General features: G+C 37.1%; 1 pseudogene; it reads right to left on the reverse strand.

The window, feature by feature from the left end:
- LOC111165359 (Y-box-binding protein 1-like) overlaps positions 1-9455 on the reverse strand; it is a 34823-nt pseudogene extending 25368 nt beyond the window's left edge.
- Between the last annotated feature and the right edge of the window lie 8427 nt (positions 9456-17882).

Genomic DNA, 17882 nt, shown 5'->3' on the forward strand with positions numbered 1-17882 from the left:
CCCTCTGGCTCTCCCATATGCAAGCCCCACTGGCCTTCAAAGCCAGCATTCTGGGGGCTTATCTACCCAGTGCAGGACCGCTGGGCTCGGGAGCCTGATATGGGGCCCAGAACTCTCGCTTCTTGGGGAGAACCTCTGTAGTTGTGATTATCCTCTTGTTTGTGGGATGCCTACCAGGGGGTGTGGGTCTCGACTGTACTCTGTTGCCATCCCTCCTACCTGTCTCATTATGGTTCCTTCCTTATATCTTTAGATGCAGAAAATCTTTTCTGCTAGTCTTCAGGTCACTCTCATCTATAGTAGTCTGTAAATAGTTGTAATTCTGGTGTGCCCATGGGAGGAGGTGAGCTCAGGGTCTTCCTGCTCCATCTTGGCCACACCTCTGTCTAGAAGTTCTTAGAGTCTGTGCAGGCACAGGGCTATATCCTCTAAGAAGCCCTGCAATTCAGAAAGCAGTGATACTCTGTGGTCTTTGCGACAGCTGCTTCTTTGGAGGTTCATTACTAAATCTTTGTCATTGGGATCTTTTCTTTTCCCCTGTGTATGTCCTGTGCTTCTTCCCTCTTATGGAACCTAACTGGCAAATGAAATCTTATGCAGAACCATAATATGTTGGATGCCAAATAAAGTCCCCCTGCTTGAATTAGATAGTTTCTTAGAGAACTGAATGCTAGAAAATGGAGAAGAAAGGGTATGCGGACCCTCATCTGATCTCTTTTGGATGCCCCTGAGGTATTTAAAAAATCCACTAAGAATCAAAAGAGCAGTTAGAAAATGATTGCCTTGGGGCATGAATTAAAGATTCTGAACATTGGAGCTTTTACCACATTTAAAGCCAATCTCAAAATGTGAGCTACATGAAGGCAACGACATTGTTGTATTCAATTGTGTATTTCCAGAACTTCTAAGCATGCTTGGCACATGCTAGGTCTCAGTGTTTGTTGAATAAGTGAGTGACTGCTGTGTTCAAGGTGCTGTGCTACTATTTGTTTTTCAGTAAGTTGGGAAAAGCTAGTTTTGGTTCAATACTGATTTTTTTAGTCCTTTGTCACTATCACCATTTGTGAGATGAATGGCCATGATTAGAACATAAGTCTGTTGGCCTCAAAATACAGCAGTACTAACTGACTTTGAAGAGTCAAATCCATGACATCAGTCTACTGAGAAATATCCTCTCATTGAGAGTTGGTCAAACATAGAGGTCAAAATGGCCTGGGGAGGAATGGGGTCCATTAAACATGGAATCTGGAAAAGAACAGACGTGCAGGAGGACACATTCATGAGATCTTATAGAGAAAAATTAAATGTATTTAGCATAGACATAATGCTGGGATTATTTTGACTCCTGTATAAAGAAAAATAAATAAGTAAAACTCTGTGGTAAGGGACTGGCAGTTCTAGAAAGTATATCTATCAGAAATCCTTGATTGGTCCTATGACACTGAAAGTATTCCTGTAGCCATCCAAAACAAATATTTTTCTTGTTTAAATGTTTAACTTGCACATTACATATTGCCATATAGAAAATATGTTCTCTGTTGATGATGTTAGCAACAATAAAATTAAATATATTGACAATATTTGAGTTACTACCAAACTTCTGGCTACAGAGAATGATTTATTCAATGAGGGTGGCAAATGGCAATTCCTGGCGGCAATCCTAGCAATGGTGGGTTTACCGTAAATACCTTGGAATTTGCTTTTTATATCTGAAGAGGAAGATTACCTTTGTGTATTACAAAGGTTGTAAAGATCAGTTTGTCATTGGAAATCCTTGCCTCTGAACAACTTACATTGTACTATATTTTTTGGAAAAATTGTTTCTACAGTGGTGTGTTTTAACAACAGAATTGTTCATGTAGGATCTATCAATAGGGTATCACAATCCTGATAAAGTCTTGTGTGGAATCAAACAGTCTCTCATTTTACATTATACCTTTGTTGTTTTTAAATTATAATTTATTTTTCAATAATGGAGTAATACTTGCTCGTTGTAAAGAAGTAAGGGAAAAGCATAATCCTAAACACCTAGGGACAATCACTGCTTTCATATTTCTAACTTTTAATTTGTCTTGAGTATACAAGTTAAACATGTTTAGAGAAGAAATTTAGAAAATTCAGACATGCAAATATGAGAAACTGAAATCACTCACAATCTCACCACTAAGAAATGACACTTTCAACATGTTGGCCAAAGTCCTTATCTAGATTATATATTTGTATACCAGATATTTAAGATATGCATTTTATTTTGAACAAAAGAAACCACACTATTGGATGACAATTTTTTATTGTGATTTATTACTTCATTTTCATATTTCTAGGCTAATAAGATTCTTTTATAATACCACTCTTACTGAATCTATAGAATTCTATCACACTACAATTTATTTTAACAGTCTCCTATTATTGGCATTTTATATACAAACCTCTGAAATATTTCTTCATTAAAACTTTACACCTACTCTTCGTTATAATTTTTGGATAAATTCCTACAAGTAAAATTTTTGTGCAGGAAAGTGGAATAATTTCCATTCTCACTGAGAGTGTATGAATTGTTATTTATACTGTATATCATCATGCTTGGGGATTATGTATAATTATATAAATATATATTAATGTCCTGGACAAAAAGGGGAATCTGACTGTGTCAATGTCATTTGGTTGGAAGGAACAGATTTCACTTACGTTGCTTCATGTAATGAGGATTTTGTGAGGAAGCTTGTGTTAATCGGGCCTCATAGGATCATAGAAAAGCCAAGCACCAAGGAGTCTGGTGCTGAATGTGATACAGGAAGGCTTTTCAAGATGAAGTACAACTCTAGCTATCAGATCTGGTCACCTGCTGCCCTTGGTAAGAGATTTAAAAAAATATATTTTAGGGGCTTCCCTGGTGATACAGTGCTTGAGAGTCTGCCTGCTGATGCAGGGGACACAGGTTCGAGCCCTGGTCTGGGAGGATCCCACATGCCGCAGAGCAACTGGGCCCGTGAGCCACAACTACTGAGCCTACGCGTCTAGAGCCTGTGCTCCGCAACGAGAGGCCGCGATAGTGAGAGGCCTGCGCACCACGATGAAGAGTGGGCCCCGCTTGCCGCAACTGGAGAAAGCCCTCGCACAGAAACGAAGACCCAACACAGCCAAAAATAAATAAATAGATTAAAAATATATATTTATTTTAACTTTTTATTTCATCTAAATTTTTAAAAAACTCAGCTTTTATATATAGTAATGACATAGATAGTAGAAAAGACTAAGAGAGAGGAACTCAAACAGCTTAACAGCAGAAAAACAAATAACTCAATTGAAAAATGGGCTAAGGACCTGGATAGATATATATTAAAAAGAAGACATACAAATGGCAAATAGGTATATGAAAAGATGCTCACCATCACTAATCATCAGGGAAATTCAAATCAAAACCACAATAAGATATCACCTCACACTTGTTAGATACCTATTATTAAGAAGACAAGATAATGAGTGTTGGTGAGATGTGGAGAAAAGGAAACCCTTGTATACTATTGGTGAGAATGTAAATTGATACAGCTGTTCTGAAAAATAGTATAGAGGTTCTTCAAAAAATTAAAAATAAAACTACCATATGATCCAGCAATCCCACTCCTGGGTTTTTATCCAAAGAAATAAAATCATTATCTTGAAGAGATACCTATACCCTCATGTTTACTGAAGCATTATTTATAGCATTTGAGACGTGGAAACAACCTGTGTACTTCAACAGAAGTGTGAATAAAAAGAATTACACACACACATACATAAATATACACATACACACTGGAATATTATTAAGCCACAAACAAAGATGAAATCCTGCCGTTTGTGAGAACATGGGTGAACGTGGAGGACATCATGCTAAGTGAAATAAGCCAGATACAGAAAGAAAAAGAGTATATGATCTCACTTACATGTAGAATCTAAAAACAAACTCTTAGAAGCAGAGAGTAGAATGGTGGATACCAGGGGCTGAGCGTGGGGGAAATGGGTAGACATTGGTCAAAGGGTATATAAGTTATAAGATGAATAAGTTCTGGAGATCTAATGTACAGCATTGTGACTACAGTTAATAATGCTGTATTGTATACTCTAAATTTGCCAAGAGAGTTGATCTTAAGTAACAGAATTTTTACTAAACTTCAGCACTCTTCCGTTTTGGATTCTTACATAATATTTCTTACTGCTTTCTGCTCTTATTATCAACTTTATATACTCTCTATTTCTCATATTTAAACTTCTAGATAAATAATATCATTGGGTCAGAGCATAATGAATGTACCTCCTGGGTCATGCTTTTGCTCCACACTGCTTCATAGGTCAACTGGATTTCCAAGCCCAATGGGCTATGACCTGAGAAGCAGGGCAGAGACACAGAGAATGGTAAACTGTGTAAGAACCCCATCCACAGAGGGGTATATTTCTGGCAGAAATTCGGAGCAAAATAGGCTTCCCTCCTCCTTTTTATTTTAAATTACATTTTACTGTATATAAACAGCAGTGGGGCTTCCCTGGTGGTGCAGTGGTTGAGAGTCCACCTGCCGATGCAGGGGACACGGGTTCGTGCCCCAGTCCGGGAAGATCTCACATGCCGCGGAGTGGCTGGGCCCGTGAGCCATGGCCGCTGAGCCTGCGCGTCCGGAGCCTGTGCTCCGCAACGGGAGAGGCCACAGCTGTGAGAGGCCCGCGTACCGCAAAAAACAAACAAAAAACAAGCAAAAAAACCCAGCAGTGAATAAATATTATATAACCACTGGTCATTTGTATTTCTTGTTTTGAAAATTTAGTGTTAATATATTGTATTCTAAGATTAAAATAAATGGAAATGCAAACATTATTATTTAACAGGAAAATGTTTAGTTAATGAAGTTTTTATTTCCTGTTTGTTTGAATCAAGTACCTTTGAAGTTGGGAAAGTATTTTGGAAATCCTTAAATCACTTAAAATAATTTAGACCTGCTATTAATTTTACATCACGAGCGAGTAGTTAATGCACAGTTAGCAAGTTCATCACTGCTTTTTAATTAAACATGAGTTGATTGTGAAGAGAGGATATTGAGCATTTGAGAGATATATCTAATGGTTTTATAATTAGATGAAGATTACATAGCAAGAAATGCCCAATTTAGTTCTTGCTATATATTAGCTGTATAAAAAAAAGTCGATACTTCATTTACCTTGATCAAAATAGCCTACAGCAAGATAATTAGGGATCACTTTTGCAAATGGTGGTGCTTAATAGACATATTAATTGATATCAATCTTCCTTCAAATAGCCCATTAAGTAGAAAACTATTACATAGAAAATAGTTTATCAATAAAAATAAAAAATGCGTTTCTTTTTTATGCAAAGCTAATTGACTGCACTCATATATTTTCATTTATTAAAGTTAAATAATGCTTTGTTGATGACTAGCCATAACTGTCAATGAATCTCAAATATTGATGGTAGTTAAAAATCACTTTATAAAAATAATAATGATATACCGCATAATCAGAAACAATAAAATGTAAAATTATTATATTGAAATAAGAAAATAATGAGACTGGCACTTCGCTGGTGGCACAGTGGTTAAGAATTCGCCTGCCAATGCAGGGGAGCCCTGGTCTGGGAAGATCCCACATGCCTCAGAGCAACTAAGCCCCTGAGCCACAACTACTGAGCCTGTGCTCTAGAGCCCACAAGCCACAACTACTGAGTCCGTGTGCCACAACTACTGAAGCTTGCGCACCTAGAGCCTGTGCTCTGCAACAAGAGAAACCACTGCAATGAGAAGACCGCACACCGCAACGAAGAGTAGCCCCCGCTTGCCACAATGAGAGAAAGCCCGCACACAGCAACGAAGACCCAACGCAGCCAAAAATAAATAAATTTATTAAAAAAATATATATATATATATAACTGCATCTCTAACTTCTGATCAATGGAGCAGTTCTCAGAGCTTCTTAGAATCTGTTTCCTGTGTTATTGTCCTCAGTTTGGCTCGAATAAGAAATGCTCTTTAAAAAAAAAGAAAAGAATATGACTTAGTTTATTTATTTGTGCTTAAGATTAGGTAAACTTCTAATAATAATTTTCAAAATAATCTCTTTTTGAGGAGATTTCAGTAAATTGGTGGAATATCATACCAGAACTTTTGTCTTCTGAAAGTGCTGGATGATTGAGGTCTGTCCTAAAAAAAATGAACATTTCCAATCAATCCACATTATATATCAGATACCAGTTTGTGATAAAATTCACAAAGCTGAAAAATTAAGTAAATAATAATAGCAAATTCTACAATAATAAATAAAATTTCAAGGTTTGGGAAAAATATAACTAACTTATAATTAGTCTTTGGATCTACTTGATTACTGTAAAAATTCAATCAAATACAATCACAACAAAAGCCAGGGAAAAGACTGCAATCTCAGAAGGAGGTCTTAGAATAAATGGATTCAATTAACATTACATAATTTTGTTTTTCTAATTGAAAGTCAAATCTATTAATTAATCATAAAATTAATTTGAGTTACATAAGCATTAATAATAAAATACAAAAAAATCAGCACCTATAATAACAGTAAATATATTGCCATTAGATTTTTTTTTTTTTTTTAGATTCCATATATATGTGTTAGCATACGGCATTTGTTTTTCTCTTTCTGACTTACTTCACTCTGTATGACAGACTCTAGGTCCATCCACCTCACTACAAATAACTCGCCATTAGATTTTGGTTTTGGTTATGTACTTGGTGCGTGTGCGTGTGTGTGTGTTGTGCTGCATGGTGATGGTGATATAAACTATTTCTATTGTAGGTCACAGCCTGTATTAGTAAGGATTCTTCAGAGAAACGGAACTAATAAGATCTATCTATCTATCTATCATCTATCTATCTATCTATAGATATAGATATATCTATTAATATATAAATCAGCTCATGTGCTTCTGGAGGCTGAGCAGTTCCATGATCTGCAAGCTTGAGAACGAGAAAAGCTGGTGTAATTCAGTCTGAGTTCAAGGGCCTGATCGCTGGTTTGGAGTTCAGGGCTGATGGTATAAGTTCTGATCTGAGTCTGAAAGCCCAAGAACCAGGATTGTAGATGCCTAAGCCAGCGGATACATGTCTTAGTTCAAGTAGAGAGAGAGAGAGAGAGAGAGAGCGAGCAATTTCACCTCTCCTCCACCCTGTTTTTCTATTTAGCTATTCAACAGATTGGATTATTTCCATTGGTAGGTTCATCTTTCTTTACTCAGTTCACCAATTCAAATGCTAGTGTCTTCCAGAAACACCCTCACAGGCACACCCAGAACTAATGTTTTGTTAGCTATCTGGGCATCCATTAGCCTATTCAAGTTGACACGTAAAATTAATCATCACACAGCCAAAGTTTGAAAAATATATAAATTTATTATCTCTTGTATAATGATTAAAATTTTTATAGTTTGTGATTATTCTTATAATATGTTGTGATATACAGGTGTGGATATAAATTTGAATCAAACCATCCAGGTTTGAAATATGGCTTCATTATTTAAAAGCTGGATGTTAAAGAGCAGTTTTCCTGAACTCTTTGTTTCCCCATTTATAACATACGTGTAGTAATACTGTTCAACTGACTGGGTTGTATGTGTGTGTGTGTGTGTGTGTGTGTGTGTGTTGGTGGCATCAAGACTTATTATAAAGCTATAATAATCAAGACAGTGAGTTATTGGCATAAAGATAGACAAACAGAACATTGGAACAGAATAGAGAGTCTGAAAACAGACCTGTACACGTACAGGTATACATGATCATAAAACAGTGATTGAAAACGACTAGATTTTATGGTATGTGTGTGCTTTCTGAGCCTAGAAATGTAGGCAGGGGTCTTGAATATCGTTTTGGAAAGTTTGAGTGTATTATCCTGAATGTAATATATAGTCATTGAAGAATAAAAAGGGAGAGTGACAGGATAAGATTGACTTTAGAAACATCAGAAAGAAGTGATATGGAAGATGGATTATAGAAGGGTAATGTTTGATTCTGGCAGTATAATTAGGAGGCAGTGAGATTGAGGAAAGAAGAGGGGGTAGATTTGAGATGTATTTAAGAGGATAGAACCAATGGTCATGTCTGGCTGATGTAATGGGTGAAGGATAATGGAGTAAGAGGTATAAAGGACAGCTCATAGATTTCTGTCTTGGGATTCTGAGCACAGACCCATGCCATTCACTGGGATAGGGAACAGGAGAAGAAGTAAGTTTTGGAGGGTACTTGATGATGCAATTTTGAATTTGTTGAGTTTGGGGTTCTTTGAGGACTGCTAAAGGGAGTTTCCCAGTACTCAGAAGGATATTTGGGACTAGAGGTGAGTGGAGAAGACTGGCATTATGCTAAGAATTTCGAAATGTTCAGCATATGTGTGGAAATTGAAGCCATAGACTTGAAGCTTCACAGAAAGAGTCTATATAATAAAAAGAGAAAAGCATGGAAAAGGTCAAAGGTAAATCTAGAAAGTAACAGTATTTAAGGGATAAACAGAGGAAGAGAAGTCAGAGTGAATCAGAATTTATTTTTTGTAGGTGCCTAGGGGCATAAAACTGTCAACGAAAAAAATCAATAATATTAGAGCCAAATATGAGGATTGTAACCTGGGGAAAAGCATCTCAGAAAGCTCTGAGAACTGTTCCATTGGTTAGAAATCAAGGCACAGTTATATGCTTTTTTTTTTGAGACAGAGGGCTGTACATCAAATAACATATTATTGACAGTTTACATAATCCAGATCTATGCGTCATCGTGGTGGGTCGTGTGACCCCTCACAAGATGAAGAAGGAATGTTTTCTTTTAAAGAGTCATCTTGTTGGTGCTAGGCGGATGTTGCTCTTTATGGTTGAGCAGGTATTCCTGCTGATGGAGGAGGTCTGGTCGATGCGTAATGTGGATACACAGTACACAGTGGGAAGAGAGGGGAGGCCAAAGGGCAGAGAATTTTTATGCTTAAATTTTTCGTGTCTTGCCATAAACATGAATTTTATTTCACAAAACTAATTTGGATTGTGTGTGTGTGTGTGTGTGTGTGTGTGTGTGTCTCAGTGACAGTAAGGGAACTTGTCTTGAAGCTGTGTTTCCTTCAAAGCACATTGTTTTTACTCAGAGTGTACGTTAATGGGGGAGGGCTGTTGAAGATTAATGTTGTCACTTTTTCTTGACCACACTAAGACAGACTCTTTAAGGAGACTAAGCAGGTAGAGTCAGAGATAAGAAGAGAGTGGACATTGGCATCAAATGTTGGAGAGCAGGAAAGTAAGATAAGGACTGTAGTTTGTCAGATTGCCAGCAGGAAACAGATTGCACTCTCAACTTGGGTAATTTAGGAGAGCTTAATAAGAGATCATTTACCAAGGTGTTGAGAAAGATGCAGGGAAACTCCAAGCGACAGCGCCTTTCAGCAGGGCTGGTAAAGGGTGATGCCATGACTGCTTCTCAGCCTAACAGGGCAGGAGGAGGGAGCAACTGTCGGAACCTGGCATGAGAGAGCTTTGTGGGAGACTGCCGCTGAAGGAGCTCTAAGTTGTGATGGAGGGGCTTTGCAGGGAGGTGCTGGAGGGTAGTTACCCTGACCCTCTCTTGACTCCTCCCCTTGCTGCTCTTGCCTGTGCTTTCTATCGGCCAACCCCAATCAGAAGCAAGGCAGTCAATGAACATAGTCCATATAGGTCAGCCTCTGGGGTAGAGCAGGTTGGAGGAGAGATGGGAGTGGATCTAAGAGGGGCAAACAAAATATACACAGCACAGACTGAGAAATATCTATTGGAATTCATCACAAGAGGTTTTGACCCTTTATTGAGGTCAGGGCAGTATTGGGGCAGAAGGTAGATTGCGGAGAGTAAATCAAGGATGGAACAGAAGTGAAGAGGAGGAGTTACTGTTAAGGGAGAGCGTTTAGGGAATGACTGGAAATAAATTTTGGGTAATGGTTGGCAGATGTGAGTTAAGATGGCAGACCCTTATTCATATATAGAGTCACAGACCCAAAACAGTACCTTGCAAGATCTCCCTGTAATTTTCCAAAACTGTGACAACAATAAAGTCCAGATCAATAAAAGAGACATCTTAGGACCAATCTGTAAGGAGATGTATGTATGTCCTGCTTACTGCATGTTCATTGAAACTTGTATATGCACATGAGCTCTGTAACATGCTGTCTCCCCCACTGGAGATTCTGCTTTAAATGTCATTACAGATCTTCTTTGACTTACAGTGGGGTCATGTCCCGATAAACCCATCGTTAAGCCAAAAACGCATTTTATACACATAACCTACCAAACATCATAGCTTAGCCTAACCTACCTTAAACGTGCTCAGAACACTTACATTAGCCCGAAATTGGGCAAAATTGTCTAACACAAATCCTATCTTACGATAAAGTGCTGGATAACTTGTTTAATTTATTGAACACTGTTCTGCAAGTGAAAAACAGAATGGTTGTCTGGGTACATGATGGTTGTAAGTGTTACCGGTTGTTTACCGCCGTGATCACGTGGCTGACAAAGTAGGGAGCTGCGGCTCCCTGCCACTGCCCAGCATCAGTAGAGTATTGTACTGCATATTGCTAGCCTGGGAAAAGGTCAAAATTCAAAATTCCAAGTATGGTTTCTACTGTATGTGTATTCCTTTCTCACCATTGTAAAATTGCAAAATTTTAAGTGTAGCCGTCATCTGTATAACCTCAGTGCCTAGTGAAGTGTTTGAAACATAGCAGGTGCTCAGTGAAAATTATTGAATACAAAAATGTTCAAATGTCCAAAACCCTAAAAACATCCCAAAGGCATAATCTGATGCATGAACACAATCAGTTACATTTAGAATAGCTAAAAAAGCTATTTGTCTCTTCAGTAGAGCCCCATCCCTCTTCAGTATATGCTATACATCTCACTTTCATCACTCCTTTTGTTCCTCCCATAAGTAGTTTTCCTTAAAAGAGTTTTGACTCCTCCTACCCAGAGAAAGTTTGATTCTTATTTGACAAGTCATATCAACTTTGCACAAATGCTGGAACATCTCTCATGTGAATTTAAGTGTATTGCTAAACTCTTTCTCTCCATGAAGCTTCTTTGGAAGGCTTTTCTAGAAAGTAGTTTTTCTCCCATCTTAACTGGTTCCATTTCCAACGTGCTATTACAGTGTCTGAGTTCTAAGACTGACTGAGAAATATTTCCTGTCTAATTGGCTGAAGGGGGTAGAAAGTTGCTTTAAGTACTCTATGACTATTTTAGATATGGTCCTCTTGTTTAAGAGGTATTTTGACATATTTAAAAATTCTTAGTAATATTTTTGGAAAGAAAAGTATAGAAAGAATCTTGCTTCTTCTAACCCTTTAATTTTTTGACAATTTCCATTTCTCTGTTCTAAGTTACACAATTTGAAACCAAATTCTACTTTTTATTTCGTTTACAAACCATAATATCACAAAGTATGATAAAAGCAAACTAGCCTGAACAACAAAATATTAAAACATAATGAAACTTGGAAATTCTAAGTTCTAGAACAAAAGGTGAAATTAAAATCTCTATTATGAAAAGGAATCCGGCACATTTCAGTCTGGCCCCTGGGGCCTTTATACGACAGGCAGAAGCGTAATATATAAAAGATAGTAAATCAGGTTGAACTTGGTGTTTCTCAGATTTTAATGGTTTGTTTTTAACCCTTAAGACTAAACTCTCCAAGTAGTTGTTTAAATTACCATAGTAGGATTAGTAGGCATAGTTGTGTAGGAAAAGCAGAATTTTCTGCTTCTGAAATGTACATATTTCACAGGTCATGTACTTCCACATGCCAAGATACATTAAAATTTTACTTGTTTAGGAATAGCTCCATTTTTAAGCTTCCAAAAGAGATCAGCTGAAATGATACACACTTTGCACATAAATATTGGAAGGGCTGAGAGAGTCAACGTGATTCTTGCCTTGTGGAGACTAGACACAGTGGATTTCCATGTTGTACATAGTCCTGAGTCTTTGTGGTTCCAAAACACACCCACTTTACAGGATGTGTTATAAATACATTGCTCCTCAAAATAATCACTTAACATTTGATTGTTATTAAAATACTGAAAAATATCTACTTGACTATTTAGATTATTTCATTCTGAACATATTATTTTTTTGGTGTATATAATGCTACTTAAGTAATTGAGTGTTTTTTTCCCCAATTGTTTGAGTGCTGCAAATTCAATCTTCTGTAATTAAAAATAAACCTTCGAAATGAACACAGCTGTTATTTTCCCATATACTTTATTAAAAGTGATAAAAATGGATCAAATATAACCATGAATTGTGCCTCACTCCTATGACATATCAAGCTCCCATTTCCTTAAGCTTGGGGAGGTGTTTTTTGAAATAATATGATACTGAAAGAAGGGAAATAAAATTCTTAGAAAGATTTAAAAAGATTTTTAATAGATGGGATTTGAATAAGACTGATCAAATGCTGGAATGGATGCTTTCTTTTCTTTCTTTTCTTTCTTTCCTTTTTTTTTTTGATTGCCCACATTGTCTGAAAACTGTTCAGCAGAACAAAGGGTTTTATGGATGAAAGACTAGTATGAAGAAACATGAATGTCATCTCAGGCTCTGAAAGACAGTCTGCTAATGAAATATTCTAAAAGTCATTTTCAAGGTGGTTGAAAGTTCTCACTGATGTGCACCAATGCTTTTGATAAAAAAATTATATATATCAAATAATTACACAAATGTTGGCTCTGGGGATAGAGAAAAAAGGTTAGCTTATATGCACCCAAATATTAATGAAAGATTTGTGTATCATTCTTTCCATGGGTAAAAATAATGAGACACCTGATAACATTACTTTGGTAGTAAATTTTTTACTTTTTACATATGAATAATGCCTTTTTCTGCTATCTAGGTAACGTTAACTAACTGTGATCTATGATTTACTACCTTAATGGTTAGCTCTTTATGTGCAAAGTGTAGATCATCTTTAAAAATTGAACTTTCTCAAAACATCCTTGAGTGAACTTTCCTGATAAATGCAAGAAGTAGTGACTTTTCCCCAAAGATCCACTGACCCACTCTATTAATATACATACCTGCCAATGACACCTACTTATCCTCTGTTCTACAGTATGCATTCTTTCTTTAGGATATATGTATCCTAAGTAGTTTTATATATATATATATATATATAAAATCTCAGTAATATTTTAGTGTATATATGTGTATATATATATATCCCCATATATATATATATATAAGTATACCTGTCATATATATATATATATATATATATATATATATGACATATACATTTGTGTGGGTTTATAATTTGATGGTGGTCCAGTGGTAAAGAATCCGCCTTGCAATGCAGGGGATGTGGGGTTGATCCCTGGTTAGGGAACTAAGATCCCACATGCTGCGGGACAGCTGAGCCCTGTGCCACAACTACTGAGCTCATGCACTTCAACTAGAGCCCACGTGCCATAAACTACAGAGCCCATGCACCCTGGAGGCTGTGCGCCACAACTAGAGAAGAGAAAACCCGCACACCACAACTAGGGAGAAGCCGGCGCACCACGATGAAAATCCCGCATGCCTCAACAAAGATCCCGCGTGCCACAACTGAGACCTGACTCAGCCAAAAATAAGTAAAATAAATAAATGTAATTGGATGGAACTTTATATTCAGATGTTCTTGGAATCTGTCTGCATCAGTTTTCTGTGACTTTGATTTTAATCATGCAAGGATGATGAGGACTCTCTTAAAGGAATGTCTATCATGGTGCCCCATACAGAGAGACCCTTACTTACGGTTACAATGGTTCTATGACATGATCAAATTAATGGAGACATGGTTCGTAGGTTTCTTTAAACACTCCATATCAGATTGACCGTGGGGCATCTACCTTCTGCTCCTGTCACAATCCCAGATGACTGGCTAAATCACGGTGCTCTAATAACAAAGTTAAGCTTTGTATGCTTGGGTTTGTGTTGGGCTTGATTACAAAAGGCAACTAATCTGGGGGATGGACTCTATCTCCATTCCATTTTATACTTTCATGAATGAAATTTTAATTATATGCATTGATACAAACATAAACAAGAATTTTGCATGACATTTAATACGTTTGGGGACCAAACTGGTCCCAGTCTCTCAAACCCATCTGCCTTTGTACATATGTTATTGCCAGTTTATAATGCACTTTTCCCTTACACTTTCTTTTCAACTTGAAACTCCTTCTCAGCAGTCTAGATCAAAATGTCTATTTAGGTCTTCTGCCCATTTTTGGATTGGGTTGTTTGTTTTTTTGATATTGAGCTGCATGAGCTGCTTGTATATTTTGAAGATTAATCCTCTGTCGGTTGCTTCGTTTGCAAACATTTTCTCCCATTCTGAGGGTTGTCTTTTCATCTTGTTTATGGTTTCCTTTGCTGTGCAAAGGCTTTTAAGTTTCATTAGGGTCCATTTGTTTATTTTTGTTTTTATTTCCATTTTTCTAGAAGGTGGGTGAAAAAGGATCTTGCTGTGATTTATGTCATACAGTGTTCTGCCTATGTTTTCCTCTAAGAGTTTTATAGTGTCTGGCTTTACATTTAGGTCTTTAATCCATTTTGAGTTTATTTTTGTGTATGGTGTTAGGGAGTGTTCTAATTTCATTCTTTTACATGTAGCTGTCCAAAGAAAATATGCAGATTGCCAACAAACACATGAAAGGATTCTCAACATCACTAATCATTAGAGAAATGCAAATCAAAACTACAATGAGGTATCACTTCACACCAGTCAGAGTGGCCATCATCAAAAAATCTACAAACAATAAATTCTGGAGAGGGTGTGGAGAAAAGGGAACCCTCCTGCACTGTTGGTGGGAATGTAAATTGATATAGTCACTATGGAGAACAGTATGGAGGTTTCTTAAAAAACTAAAAACAGAAATACCGTATGACCCGGCAATCCCACTACTGGGCATATACCCTGAGAAAACCATAATTCAAAAAGAGTCATGTACCACAATGTTCATTGCAGCACTACTTACAATAGCCAGGACATGGAAGCAACCTAAGTGTCTATCGACAGATGAATGGATAAAGAAGATGTGGCACATATATACAATGGAATATTACTCAGCCATAAAAAGAAACGAAATTGAGTTATTTGTAGTGAGGTAGATGGACCTAGAATCTGTCATACAGAGTGAAGTAAGTCAGAAAGAGAAAAACAAATACCGTATGCTAACATATATATATGGAATCTAAAAATAAATGGTTCTGAAGAACCTAGGGGCAGGACAGGAATAAAGACCCAGAGGTAGAGAATGGACTTGAGAACATGGGGAGGGGGAAGGGTAAGCTGGGACGAAGTGAGAGAGTAGCACTGACGTATATACACAACCAAATGTAAAATAGATAGCTAGTGGGAAGCAGCTGCATAGCACAGGGAGATCAGCTCGGTGCTTTGTGACCACCTAGAGGGGTGGGATAGGGAGGGTGGGAGGGAGATGCAAGAGGGAAGAGATATGGGAACATATGTATATGTATAGCTGATTCACTTTGTTATACAGCAGGAACTAACACACCATTGTAAAGCAATTATACTCCAATAAAGATGTTAGAAAAAAAACAACCCACAATGATGTATTCTCTTTGAAACGTCAACTGACATTGTTACAGTATTTTTTTACATATGTATATGAGACAATTTCATATCATATTGTAATTTTCACGTATTTTTATACATATTATACTAGTCAGAGAGGTTCTAGAGCTTAGGGGCTAGTGCTTACTCAATAAAAAAAAAAATCCCCAAGACCAAGGTAGGCACTCAGTGAATATTAGTTTTAAAAAATTGTTCAAAGGTAAATACGAGTATGTAAATAGGATATTTACAATTTATAAGAAAGACTAAAAGAAAATGGAGACCAAGATGTGGTAACATTTAGAGATAGTTGAAAAAATGGAGTCACCTTGTAGAGAAATTGTGGTCCTTGTGCACTCTTTGTGGAAATATAAAATGGTGCAGCTGCCATGCAAAACAGTATAACAGTTCCCCCCAAATTAAGAATGTAATTACTATATGATTCAGCAATCCCACTTCTGTGTATATACCTAAAAGGATTGAAAGCAGGGTCTCAAAGAGGTGTTTGCACGACCATGTTCATAGCAGCATTATACATAATTGTCCCAAAGTTGGCACAATTCAGGTGTCCATCGATGGATGAATGGATAAACAAAATGTGGTGTGTACATACAATGGAGTATTATTCAGCCTTAAAAAGGAGGGGAATTCTAATGCATGCTACAACATGGATGAACCTTGAGGACATTCTGCTAAGTGAAATAAGACAGATGCAAAAAGGCAAATGCTGTGTGATTCCATTTATATGAAGTACCTAGAGTAAAAAAATTCATAGAGAGAGAAAGGAGTTTAGTTGCCAGTGACTCAGGGTAAGGGGAAATGAATTGTTTAATGGGTGTAGCATTTCAGTTTTGCAAGATGAAAAGAAATTTTGAGATTGCTTGTACCAAAATATGAGTGTACTTAGCACTACTGAACTGTATGAACCTCAAAATGGTTAAATGGTCTATTTTATCTTATGTATATTTCACCACAATCTAAAATAACTGATAAAGAGAAGACATCCTCATTATATATATCACAATTATGTCAGACTAATTCATAACAAAGGTATTTTAATGTCTATAACTTTGGTTATAAATTTTGGGGCAGCGAGTTTATTTTTTATTTTATCTTTTATTTTTTTAACATCTTTATTGGAGTATAATTGCTTTACAATGGTGTGTTCGTTTCTGCTTTATAACAAAGTGAATCAGTTATACATATACATATATTCCCATATCTCCTCCCTCTTTCATCTCCCTCCTACCCTCCCTACCCCACCCCTCTAGGTGGACACAAAGCACTGAGCTGACCTCCCTGTGCTATGTGGCTGCTTCCCACTAGCTATCTATTTTACATTTGGTAGTGTATATATGTCCATGCCACTCTCTCACTTCATCCCAGCTTACCCTTCCCCCTCTCTGTGTCCTCAAGTCCATTCTCTACGTCTGTGTCTTTATTCCTGTCCTGCCCCTAGGTTCATCAGGACCTGTTTTTCCTTTTAGATTCCATATATATGTGTTAGCATATGGTATTGGTTTTTCTGTTTCGGACTTACTTCACTCTGTATGACAGACTCTAGGTCCATCCACCTCACTACAGATTTCGTTTATGACAGACTCTAGGTCCATCCACCTCACTACAATTTCGTTTCTTTTTATGGCTGAATAATATTCCGTTGTATATATGTGCCACATCTTCTTTATCCATTAATCCGATGATGGACACTTAGGTTGTTTCCATCTCCTGGCTATTGTAAATAGAGCTGCATGAACATTTTGGTACATGCCTCTTTTTGAATTAGGGTTTTCTCAGGGTATATGCCCAGTAGTGGGATGGCTGGGTCATATGGTAGCTCTATTTTTAGTTTTTTAAGGAACCTCCATACTGTTCTCCATAGTGGCTGTATCAATTTACATTCCCACCAACAGTGCAGGAGGATCCCCTTTTCTCCACACCCTCTCCAGCATTTATTGTTTGTAGATTTTTTGATGAAGGCCATTCTGACCGGTGTGAGGCGATACCTCATTGTAGTTTTGATTTGCATTTCTCTAAGGATTAGTGATGTTAAGCATTCTTTCATGTGTTTGTTGGCAATCTGTATATCTTCTTTGGAGAAATGTCTACTTAGGTCTTCTGGCCATTTTTGGAGTGGGTTGTTTGTTTTTTTGATATTGAGCTGCATGAGCAGCTTGTAAATTTTGAAGATTAATCCTTTGTCAGTTGCTTCATTTGCAAATATTTTCTCCCATTCTGAGGGTTGTCTTT

Source organism: Delphinapterus leucas, chromosome 20 (assembly GCF_059928025.1).
Source record: "Delphinapterus leucas isolate spDelLeu-1000000601 "Yukka" chromosome 20, BTC_Dleu_Yukka2, whole genome shotgun sequence".
Classification (NCBI taxonomy): Eukaryota; Metazoa; Chordata; class Mammalia; order Artiodactyla; family Monodontidae; genus Delphinapterus; species Delphinapterus leucas.